Here is a 13,714-nt window from a genome sequence, read left to right as displayed (position 1 = left end):
GTTAAATCCTTTCCGTGATCCCTGCGAGTTTGAGTCGCAATTCATTTCAGTCACCACATTCAATTTGGCCGCTGGATTTTTAATTGTTTCGATTTGGTCCTCATTTATATTTTACATTTTTTGCAATTTGATCCCTGAATTCTTATTTTATTCATTATTATTATCATGCTTTTTAATTATTATTAGTATTTTTTCTTTTCTCATATTGTTTTCATTTTTACTTTTAAAATAATTTTTTATATTTAATACTCCTTTATTATTTACTTATTTATTTAATTAATTTTAATTTTACTTCTTTGGTATATTTAATTTTTCATTTATTATAATTTCTTTTCCTTTGGTTTATTTTTTAGCACTATTTTTTTATCTTTTCATTTTTATTTATTTATTCTTTCTATCTAACATTTTTTGTCCTTTTCAGTAAAATCTCAATTAATCAGAGGTAAGCAATTCGAGTCGGATTTCTAAATTTCAATTTAAAATTTGCAATTTTCGCAATTAAAAACAACTGATAAATTAATTGGTACCGAGAGGGCGGTTCAAGGGGTGCTAATCCTTCATTAACCGTAACCGACTCCCGAACCCGACACGTTTCTGGTACAACGCAGATCAGGTAAGATGGTGTCTGACCCACCTAAATTCGTTTTAAAATGGTCGGTGGCGACTCTAACCCAGTTCAATTCAAGTCGAAGCCCAATTCCGGGCCCAACCGAAAGACGGTTCCGACAACTTGGCGACTCTGCTGGGGACGTAAGTGAGTCAGGCCAAAATTAATTTTCGGTTGTCTTTTTTAGCGAAAGTTATAAATTTAAATTTTAATTTATTTTTTCGATTCTAATTATTTATCTTTGATTATTTTTCAAATAAATAGTTGTACTGATGTTTTTTAATGATTTCAGATTTTTTCAAAATTGTCATCTCTAAGCTCTAAACCCGAGCTCCGAACCCATTTTAAGTGGGGGTGAAAGCGACGCATTCGTGTGAATTTATTCACCGCATATGCCTAGCAAGTAGCCTTCGGGATTCATATACCTTACGTCTTCGTGTGAATTTATTCACCGCACAGACATAAGGGAATGTGTCCTCTCGAGTTTAACTTAGTCCATGCAAGCTTGTAATGGGCTTAGGACTAAGGGTCGGGCAAGCCCAAGAGGGCACCGGCAATGAGAACTCGAGTACCTTTTTAGAACCTAAACCGAGAGAGTACAGGGAATTAGAGCCCACCCCAAGACCTCATTCCAAACCCTAGGATGCTTTGTTTCCTGTTTTATTTTCTGTTCAAAGCATGCAAACTAGACAAATATGCGGTTAGGATTTGTTTGAAATTAGCATGCGGGATAGAGATCATGTCCGGGTAGGAATTAAAGCATGAGGGGTAGATATCATGTGGGGTAGGATTTTTCATTTTTTTTATTGTTTTGATTTACCTCACTAACCCTTTTATTTTTTGTTCTCTTTTATTTTGTGTTCATCGTTTGCATCATTTAAAACGATGTGTTGATCCACCAAAAATGTGTTTGTTAAACATGAATAATCTGTATTAATGGACAAAGGGGTTATAATACAAAGAGATAAAAAACTCAGAAGTCCAACCATGGTCAAAGAATACTCAAAGGCAAAGTTGCAGGGGCAATACGAGGAAAAGGTCACTGACCCGGTCACTCCTTTGAAAACTACAAGAACAAGATGGTGAAACCCTAGCTGAGCTGGATGCCATTACTGACGAATTCAAGAAGCAAGCTTCGGATAGTTTCTCTCGATGGAGGGCTCCAATGACACTTTCGTTAGAAACAAGCTCGGTAGAAAGTGAAAGTCGGAGATGCAGTCCTTCGAGATCTTTTTTGGGGCAAGCATCTCATTATTTGCACATTTTAGCCAAAGGAGCCGGAATGGTTCGACAGGATATTCAACTAGTGAAAAAGACGAATCAACTTGTCAGAAGCTGTACAGGATTTGTACCATCAAAAAGAGTTTTTTATCTCTTCAGACGTAACACTTTTGTCACCAATAAGGGTTATTCAGAATAACAGGCACATTTTTTGGATCAATGCCTCGAACATTTCATGCATCATATATTTAGACATTTTGCATTTCTTATTTTCTTTGCATTTTGTTATTTTCTTTGCATTCACATTAACTAACATAAACATGTCTCATCAAAGGGAACAAATACTGGATACACCGCATTGGACACACCCCATCCACATAACACTCATTTGAAGAAGAAGAGGATGGAAGCCAGAATTACACAAATCGAGGAGAATATGTTAAAACTACAGAAGGAGCTAGAAGACAAGATAAACCAGAACAGTCGAAATACTCTGGAAACAATCACAAAGAACCAAGAGTCCTTGGTTGATCAGATCGTTGCCAAGTTAGTTGGCCTACAACAGACCAGTGCGCCCGGGGCAGGTTCACCGGAAGGGGTAACTATACAACCTACCCCGCAAGTGGTTATCTCACCTGAAATCCTACCAGAACTTCGAGGGGACTCATCTGCTGCAAAAACAAAGCCCTTGTCCTCTGTATTTAACCCTAGGAACAATCCGTGTTATTACCATGTACCGGATTTGGACGAAGAGGAAAAAGCGAGGAAGATGGAGGAAAAAATCAAACAATTGGAGGACCAAATGAATATAGTCAAAGGAGACCGTGACTACCATGAAATCGACGCAACGGAACTTAGTCTAGTCCCGGACTTGGTTCTTCCCCCGAAATTTAAGTCCCCGGAGTTCGAGAAGTTTGACGGGAATAGTTGCCCATCCGCTCACATCACCATGTTCTGCCGAAAGATGACAGGATATGGAGGAAACGACCAACTCCTGATCCACTACTTTCAGGATAGTCTGTCGGGCTCAGCCATTCGGTGGTACAACCAGCTAAGCCGATCAAATATCAAGACCTGGAAGGACCTGGCCAAGTCATTTCTGGAACAATACAAGCATAACAATGACATAAGGCCAGACCGAGTTATGCTACAAAACATGGAAAAGAAGCATAACGAGAGTTTCAGGCAGTACGCACAAAAATGGAGGGACTTGGCTGTGCAAGTTCATCCACCGTTAGATGAAAAGGAAACCCGGAAACTTTTCGTACAGACTCTGAAGGCTCCATACTTCGGGCATCTGGTGGCGATCACATCAGGAAGCTTTTCAGACTTGGTTATGGCCGGAGAAATGATTGAGTCGGCCATAAAGCAAGGCAAGATTAAGGATGGGGAAGCCAGTAAGAATCCTCCTATGAGGGAGAGGGATGGAGAGGTTAACAACATCAAACACTCTAGCAAAGGTGTTACAATCTCCAGCCCAAAATCAACTGCAGCAGTACCGTTAGGTACTTCTAAACAAGATTCCAGGAGGGAAAGGGAACATTTCGACCCAATTCCCATGACCTACAAAGAGCTTTACCAGCAACTTCTTGACACCCATGTGGTGTCACCATATCCAGTAGAACCCATGAAGCCCCCATACCCCAAGTGGTATGATGAGAATGCGTATTGTGAATATCACGGCGGAGTCCCAGGGCACACAATTGAGAACTGTTACGCATTCAAGAGGGTTGTACAAAAGATGCGTAACCAGAACTGGATCGACTTCAACAACTTGGGGGCATCCAAGTGAGGAATATCATTTCATCATTTGAGGCATTCTGTTTGACTTTGTTTTTCTTCCATTTTTTCTCAAGTTTTTGTAAAGACATTTTAATCAAATTTATGGTACTTTAAAAGATGTTAAGCAATGGATCATATTTGCAAATTTGCAATTCTTTGCATATCATTTGAATTAAGAAACTCTGTAAACGGTTCAAAGTTACGAATTTTTGACGAAGTAACATGATTTAAAACAAGGACTTTGACCTTATCCAGAATATACCCTCGAACGCCATACCCTTTTCTTGCAAACAACCAATATAGCCTTTTTCTCTCATGAGATAATAACAGGGCTTGGTATTTAGATGTACATAGGTGCGGACAACACGGGGCATCATTTGCATATGACAATTACTATGTTTTTTATTTAAGACGTTCAGTGATGATAATGATCTTCACAGATGGAATAGTCGAGTAAGTGAATCTAGTTTAGGTCAGTTGCTTGAAAATTGAACTCTAAAGATGAAATTTTTGACTTTCAACAAATACCTAGGCTATAACAGGTTCTTCTTGACAATCTTAAGAAATTAAATCTGTAAAGCTGAGCTATTCCACTAAGGCAATTGGTTATAGATGAAACTTGAAAGCCCTGGCCTTATGAGTAGATTACGTTCAAACCATGACATTGCTCGGACACTTGGCAATTCGGTGTTTGCTCCACTGCTCTTGTCAGGCCGAAGACGCTGTGATGAGATGAACCCTTCAGTTAACTTGATAAGAGTGATTATAATATTAAGCTGTCCCTCTAAAGCAATTGGTTAAATGCCCCGACTTTATGGATTCGGCTAACCAGATAATGACAAGTTAAATCAAATTTATCTAAGTAAGAAATTTTCGGTAAAATGGACTAAGGGAGTTAAGGAACACCTGTTATAGTCAACTACACACAAGCACTCAAGAATTTCATTTTTAGACCGATGTTTCTACACTACCTTTGTTAGAGGAGCCTACAAAACTTGAACAAATGAAAGATTTCGGAGAACCGAAATAGAAGGCCTAGTAGTTGATAATGCTAGTTGCGTCATTTTGTCCGCATCCAACCAAAATGTCAAAACATGTTCAATGACCAAGAAAAATGACATTTTTTTTTCTTTTTGCCAGAACCTTAGAAAATAGGAGGCCAACCTAAAGCCAACTCATCCATTTGAACATTTGTCAAAGATTTGTAACTCTGAAATCATAAAAAGTGCTATTGATTCCTTTGATATACTTTGAACTCATGTTTACAATTTGATTCAATTACGACCAATATTTTACAGAATTGTTTTATCATTTTCCTTCCTAAAACAAGAAAAAGGAGAAACATTTTCAAACAGAACAGTCTCAGATTTGAAAGGTCTATAAAGCCAAAGCCCGAGAAGCAAATGGGGCACGATCGATTCCATGAACCTAATTGGCAGGCAAAATACGGGACTCCAGTCCAAGAGATAAAACATAATTCATTCATGTTGCATGCATCTTAGACATACTTAGGTGCATCACATTCATCATTTTAGCATACATTTTTTACAGCCCTTTTAGTCAGGTTTCAATTCTATTTCAAGATATACTCGATTTGCAAGTGCTTTTAAGGAACGATGGTGGTTGCTTAACTCGGCAGTGAGAAGCTACACCTCAACCGACTTGACATATTTACAGATCTCAGAACCAATTTTAGATAGGTTCGAGAACCAATTCAGATCAAATTCAGTTCAACTCAACTCAACAATGAGCAACATATTTCCAGTTTATGTCTTCAAGCCAGATTTCAATTCCACAACGGAAGACATTCGGCTGTCAGAATTCATCAGTGTGCTTTCCCGTAAGAGGGGAGTCATCAAATGATCATCTTACTTGGTTCAGACTCGCTCAGAGGAACCGCCTGAAGAATCATGACCGGTTTCGACCCGTTAAGGGAAGCCATTTTTTTAAACAAACTATTTGCAGCATAGCTTAAGTCGAGAAGGGCTATCTGCCAAAGACCCCCGAGTTCGATCACACTCAGCTTCGAGGGCACATCATTTACAGCATAACTCAAGGCTATAAGGGTTATCTGTGACCAAAAGACCTTTGAGTTCGACTACGCTCAGCTCAACGGCACATCATTTACAGCATAGCTTAAGTCGAGAAGGGCTATCTGCCAAAGACCCCCGAGTTCGATTACACTCAGCTTCGAGGGCACATCATTTATAGCATAACTCAAGGCTATAAGGGTTATCTGCGACCAAAAGACATTTGAGTTCGACTACGCTCAGCTCAACGGCACATCATTTGCAGCATAGCTTAAGTCGAGAAGGGCTATCTGCCAAAGACCCCCGAGTTCGATTACACTCAGTTTCGAGGGCACATCATTTGAAGCATAACTTAAGTCGAGAAGGGTTATCTGCCAACCAAAGACCTTTGAGTTCGACTACGCTCAGCTCCAAGGCCCATCATTTGCAGCATAGCTTAAGTTGAGAAGGGCTATCTGCCAAAGACCCCCGAGTTCGATTACACTCAGTTTCGAGGGCACATCATTTGCAGCATAACTTAAGTCGAGAAGGGTTATCTGCCAACCAAAGACCTTTGAGTTCGACTACGCTCAGCTCCAAGGCATATCATTTGCAGCATAGCTTAAGTCGAGAAGGGCTATCTGCCAAAGACCCCCGAGTTCGATTACACTCAGTTTCGAGGGCACATCATTTGCAGCATAACTTAAGTCGAGAAGGGTTATCTGCCAACCAAAGACCTTTGAGTTCGACTACGCTCAGCTCCAAGGCATATCATTTACAGCATAGCTTAAGTCGAGAAGGGTTATCTGCCAAAGACCCCCGAGTTCGATTACACTCAGCTTTGAGGGCACATCATTTGCAGCATAACTTAAGTCGAGAAGGGTTATCTGCCAACCAAATACCTTTGAGTTCGACTACGCTCAGCTCCAAGGCCCATCATTTGCAGCATAGCTTAAGTCGAGAAGGGTTATCTGCCAAAGACCCCCGAGTTCGATTACACTCAGCTCAACGACACATCATTTGCAGCATAGCTTAATTCGAGAAGGGCTATCTGCCAAAGACCCCCCAAGTTCGATTACACTCAGCTTTGAGGGCACATTATTTACAGCATAACTCAAGGCTAGAAGGGTTATCTATCACCAAAAGACCTTCGAGTTCGATTATATTCAACTTAGAGGCAAATCAAGCTTACAAGCTCAAGGCAAGAAGGGTCATCTGTAAATAAAATTGTCGAGTTTGATTCCATTCAGCTCGATGACACATCACACTATTGTCCGGTTACAATCGAGGTTTTCAAGTCGAGAAGAAGACCCGGGTTAACCGTGCCTTAGTGACAAGAAACCGTTTTCTGGCAGCGTAGCTTAAGTCGAGAAAAACTATCTGTCAACGAAGACCTTTCGAGTTCGATTTCATTCAGCTCGAGGGCCTGCCAACCACACGGTTGAATTAAAGAATTACTTTCCAGTCGAATTTTTAACAAAGGTCTTTAAACCGAGGAGAAGACCGAGGTTGACTACAATTGGGCAACAAGAAGATGTATCCCGATTCAAATATCGAATTACGGTTTCAATTCCATATCATTTCAAGATGGACTCGACTTCGCGACGGAGGAGCCATCCGCAACCCAATTCGACAGGGAGTTATTCTATTTAATCTTCAACTCCACCAGACGAAAATCTGCGTCTTTTTATCTTTGTCCTATTTTTCGTTCCACGAAAAAGAACAAAGAGGGGCAACTGTAGACACTCATTTTCGCTCAAAGTTATTATTATTATTTTTATATATTATATATACATATAAGTATATAGTAATACGTTGTGAAAAGGTTTTGACAAAATATAATATATAATTTTCAGAAAACGTTTTTTTTTAAAATTTTATATAATTTTTGAAAATATTTTTAAATATATATAATATATAGTTTTGAAAACATTTTGAAAACATTTATATATTATATAGTTTTTAAAACAATTTGAAAACTTATATAGTATAGTTTTTTAAATATTTTGAAAAATGATATAAATATAGTTTTAAAAATCATTTTTTGGAAAATATAATATATAATTTTAAAAACATTTTTTTTGAAAAAAACATATAATATTTTAAAATAATTTTTGAAATATATATATTATATATTTTAGAATATATATTATTGCCATTACTCTTATTATTATTATTTTTATTTATTACTAATTCTTTTTACTTTTGTTTCTTTTTTTTCAGTCCATATTCAAATAAAGGTCCAGCAGTGAACCCAACCGGGCAAGCCTGATCCAGCAGGCCCGGACTGGGTGGGCCTGAACCAGTCTGAACCCTTTAGGGTTCTCACAGAGCACTAAGCAGTGGCGCCACATGGGACAAATGTGGAGTCCACGGACATGGTCAAACAGGGAGTAACCGGCGAAACGGCCGGCGAAGAACGAGGCTCACAACGGTCCACAACAAATGACCCCGGAATAACCGGGATCACCCCAGAAATAGCCGGAAACAGCCCCTAATGGGGCTATATAAAGACCCCCCGGAGAACCATGAACGGGGGGAGGATAGAAACAGAGAGCCAAAAACCGAGACCACAATATCGGTCAACACAGTAGATCATCGATACAGAGAACCCAAACAGTACCAACAACGATACACCGACCATCATTAGTAAACAACCAAGAACCATCAGGCCAACAAGCCACACACGAAGCCATCACAAAACCAAACACCGAAAAATCAACAGAGCAACGAACAGAGAATCGTCATATAAATCATCAACGGTCAGACCCAAGACGGTCAACAGAACCGAGAAACACTACTATATCAAAACCGAAACCACAAAGCAACAATAAACCAAAACAAAATCATCAACAAATACGAGCCAAAGGCCGAAGCCCCTCAATAAACGAACCAAAACAAGCACGGAAAGAAACATAAAGCAGAGGCTTCAACCGAAAAGCCACCGGAAGGTAAACGGTCACCGACGAAAAAGGTAAAACCCAAGACTTTCGGGTTAGATCTACACCGATTCGTAAGGTTTTTGGGGTTTTGGACTTTGGGTTAGTATTTAGGGTGAAAAGAGGGTTGTGTTGGTGAAATAAAAATTTTTCGGAGCCACGGTCGGCGGCCGGAGAAGCGGCGGTACGGTGGAGAGATGTCCTCGAGCTTTTGCCGGGCTTTAGCCGGTTTAAGATAGGGGGAGAGGGTTTTTGAAGAAGATTAGTTTTTTTTGTTTTTGGGTGAATATTGAAGATTTTTTGGGTTTTAGCCTATTTATAATGGAGGGACTAAGTTGTAATTACAGGATAGTTAAATCCTTTCCGTGATCCCTGCGAGTTTGAGTCGCAATTCATTTCAGTCACCACATTCAATTTGGCCGCTGGATTTTTAATTGTTTCGATTTGGTCCTCATTTATATTTTACATTTTTTGCAATTTGATCCCTGAATTCTTATTTTATTCATTATTATTATCATGCTTTTTAATTATTATTAGTATTTTTTCTTTTCTCATATTGTTTTCATTTTTACTTTTAAAATAATTTTTTATATTTAATACTCCTTTATTATTTACTTATTTATTTAATTAATTTTAATTTTACTTTCTTTGGTATATTTAATTTTTCATTTATTATTATTTTCTTTTCCTTTGGTTTATTTTTTAGCACTATTTTTTTATCTTTTCATTTTTATTTATTTATTCTTTCTATCTAACATTTTTTGTCCTTTTCAGTAAAATCTCAATTAATCAGAGGTAAGCAATTCGAGTCGGATTTCTAAATTTCAATTTAAATTTGCAATTTTCGCAATTAAAAACAACTGATAAATTAATTGGTACCGAGAGGGCGGTTCAAGGGTGCTAATCCTTCATTAACCATAACCGACTCCTGAACCCGACACGTTTCTGGTACAATGCAGATCAGGTAAGATGGTGTCCGACCCACCTAAATTCGTTTTAAAATGGTCGGTGGCGACTCTAACCCAGTTCAATTCAAGTCGAAGCCCAATTCCGGGCCCAACCGAAAGACGGTTCCGACAGTATTCAATTGAGATTTCAGTTTAATAGCTTTGGGACTGGGATTGAATTTGTGTGCCCCCATTATCATTTTATATCTTTTTCTCTCGATATTAATTTGTAGCAACATGTTCGATTAATTCGGGCTCGGGTGCGAGGTTGTTTGTTGGTATGTACCCGATAAAGATTAGTTCAATTCTTTTATGTATTCAAAATGTTTTATACATCAAACACGAGTATCAGACATGAATACTTAAAGAAAGAAAGGAAAAAAAAGATATTATAACATAATGTATAGTATAAAAGTATAAAAGAAATTATTAGGGAAAAAAAATTACTTATTAAAAAAATAAAATTATAAAAGTATACAAACTCCATAAAGTTTGATAAAAAATAGTATTCGCCCTTGTCTGAAAAATACTACTTGCTCTTAAAGTGCTGCTTTTGATCTTCCTATTTACTTTTGGGTTTATGCATAGTATAAAATTACGATAGTAACATAATGTAACGGTCACATTATAACAGTTTTTTTTTCAAGGTTTCTACCATACCACAAACTACATCCATAACATAAAACATGGTTATTTTTAAGAAATAAATCATATCTCAACGTTCGCAACGTATGTAATCATGATACCGTAACCGCCACGACAATCGCAAGCGTAATTTAGTATTATGAGTTTATGAGGTTCCACTGGGTGGATTAATGTTACATTGGGCATTTCAATTGGTCGTCGTCTTGGTTCTTCCATTACAATTAATTACCCACCTGGTGCAGCAGACATGGCTCTTATCTCCGGTTACGTGTTGCCGTTGATATCCTACTACCTTTGAGGAGGTGTGTCGCTCTCGGACGGCGGGCAAACGGTTACCCCGCTTGTGTTTGTTGAAGTATAACCGTTTCGACATTTTGTTTCTCTTGTGGCCGTATTGGTCATACCCAATTTGCATGTAGCCACACCCAGATGAGGGACATTCTTCTAATCTTCCAACACCATTTATTAAAAAAATATTTTATTAATTAAGGTTTGTTCAAGTAGTAAAGAACTTGATATTGCTTAAATAAGTCTCAAGCTCGAGGTTTGTGTATACGCTAGGAGAGTCACCTACTAAAATTAAATAAACGACATGGATTGATCCGGATTAATTAGGACGAAGCCTTAAAAATTCGGAACGAAGAAAATATATTTTGATTTTTATACTTATTTAAACTCAAAAATAATCTCAACTTAAAATAAGAGAATCCAAACTTATTCAAACTCATGATCATAAATTTAAATTACGTTGCAGTCATACTTTGAGTTGTATTGTGCGTCAATAGTGGATATTATTGTAGTCATTGCAGATATCGCTATTGTGAAATAATTTTTTTAGGACGATACATTTATCGTTATGTAATGATTGTTATTCTGATAGCATACCACTATTTAAATCCATACTCATGATGAATTGATCCAAAAATCCAAATCTTGAATATGAGCCCGAAATGACTCTAATACAAAATTTACCTGAATTAAAATACTCCAAAAATTTTAAGACTTGAATTAATCCAATCCGAACCAAACAACCCACCCAATTAAGATAACTGCCTATATATACATGAGAGGTTTAAGGGTTGCAGTTAAAAAAACTTCTCGAGTTTAAGGAGAATACGTTTCAAGATTCACAGTTTTGAGGCAGATTGCAATGTCCGCCGTGTTTTCCTTCCTCTCCATCCCGACTTGGCCGTAATTCCCGAAGAAGACGTTCGATTTTTCCTCTCCGGCGAGTCGTGATTTTAGGTTAATGGCGAAGCCGAAGCGAATAACGATTACTTTGGAATGTACCAGTTGTGTTCGAGGCGGCCCTAAGACTAATAAGGAACCAAGGGGAGTTTCCAGGTACACTACTGAAAAAAATCGACTCAACAAGACTGGTTGTCGACTTGCCGATCCCTTGAAATTGAAGAAATTCTGTCCCTATTGTCACCAACTTACGGTTCACGGCGAGATAAAGAAGAAGAAGAAGCAGATGAGGAAAAGGAAATAGATGCTTCCACGTCAAAAATTAAGCAAGGTTTGATCCTTATCCAACATCAAATTCACATCTCTCTTCTCCATTTCTTCAATTTTCTTGTGCAATTCTCTTTCGTATTCCATCTTCATCTTTGTCTGTGATCTTGATCCATTGTTGTATTGAAACATCATTTTCAACTTTAAACGATCATCAAGTATATAACCAAAGTCGAAAAATACAATCCTGATCATTGTTCAATGAAATAACGGCGTACACTCGATCGAATGAGGGCGTTGATGGGTGGTCTTTAAAAATTTCAAATTCTCTTTTAGATATTTTTTTATATATTCTTTTATCAATAATCCGTTTTCTTAATTCGACTCTTAAATATATTTCTCTTATTATAAAATTTTATATCCTAACCGGTTCACAACAACCACAGTTCAATAAGTAAACACAACAACATCCCGGACGGTGAGAATGGTTGCAAAACGAATCCGACAATCTCTTAGACAATGCAATCGAGTTTCACATCACTCAATCTGCAAAAGCTCACATTCTACTAGTCAAATAGAATTATCCACCACTATATATATATTAGCTTTACATTTATATCCTTGCATGGTATTATAAAAAAAATCTTTTATCAGTTAACATTATTTCCTGCACTTTTTTTCACGTCCTCTTCCTCTATGAAAAAAGGATATCCATAAACTCAGCCAGTTTCTTCACGCACGGCTTCGTATCTTCCATTAAAACTTGATATTTGAGAACAAAACCTTGTACGGCTGAAAGTTGAAGGGTTAGGGTTTTAACGTCGGCTCTTGCTCTGGTGGTTGTTCGGTCGGGTGGAGGTACGTTCGGCGTGAGAAAATTTTGGGTTTTTTAAAATTATAATTTTAAGCTTTTTATTTTAAATAACATTTTCATTATATAAATGTAACAACCATTACAATCGAAATACTTAAAATGATAATATTTCCGAAAAAAATTAGATAAACTAAATGAGAAAAAATTATAGTTTGAAAACTTTTTTATATTAGGCCTAATTTGAATTATCTATTTGATTCGATATAAAATATTATAATATTATTACGTTGGCTTTCTCCAATTTAAGGATGGAAGAACAACGCTACAACTAAAAAGAAAAGCAAAACATCCCCAAGGGAAGTGTGATTGATTTTAAATTTAATAATTAATCCAACAACCTAATTTTTTGAATTCCAATAATGGAAAAATCTAATCGGCTCCATTTAATGAGATGAGTCAGCAAACATCATCGTTAAAACATACATTAATTTATTTTTGATATATTTTAGGGTTTATGTCTAGGCTTGAATTATCTTTTTTATTTATTAGAGTTTTAATTCGAATTATTTTATATTTTATATATTTTTAGATAAAGATTTTAGTAAAATCATGTGTTTGAGAGTAAAATAAATAAATTAAGATCAAAATCAATTACTAACAATGACTTTGTTAAATTGATTAGTGGTGTAATTTAACATAGCGTTCGACAAATTGTTTGTATAACATTCATTTATTAAACTAAATAAATAAGTACGAACAAAATTTTTATGTTCATTTAATAAACGAACGGGCACAAATAGATGTGTACGATTCGTTTTATGTTAAAAAAAACAAGCTCGTTTATTGACTCTTTTATAAACTTATTTATTGGCTCGTTATAAGCTTGTTTACTCGATTCTCCTTTTCCTTTTATTTTTTATATTTTAAATATTGGTGAAGATATGAACTAAATTGAGCATAAAGTAAACTTTAGAGTTCAAAGTGTGAAGCTTAAGGAAATTAATGACTAGGAGTGTAATTTCACCATCTTTTTGGCTTGCAAATAAAAAGGTGAAAAGAAAGTGTTGATTGTCGAATATTAAAATGACGTGTGGTTCAAATTGTATTTATATTCCAAAATCGAGATATTAAATTAAAAAAATAAAAAAACTTGTTGTCAAAAAGAGGAATGGAATATTCATATATATTCTACAATAGTTTAGAAGCGTGTTTTTTAAATTTGAAAAAAAATAAACTTAAAATAAAAGAATAAGAAAATCATAAACCAAATCATAAAATCGTCAAATTATTTAAGT

Source organism: Hibiscus syriacus, unplaced genomic scaffold (genome assembly GCF_006381635.1).
Source record: "Hibiscus syriacus cultivar Baekdansim isolate YM2019G1 unplaced genomic scaffold, ASM638163v2 tig00116971_pilon, whole genome shotgun sequence".
In the NCBI taxonomy this organism is placed as follows: domain Eukaryota; kingdom Viridiplantae; phylum Streptophyta; class Magnoliopsida; order Malvales; family Malvaceae; genus Hibiscus; species Hibiscus syriacus.
This window is presented reverse-complemented; position numbering follows the sequence as displayed.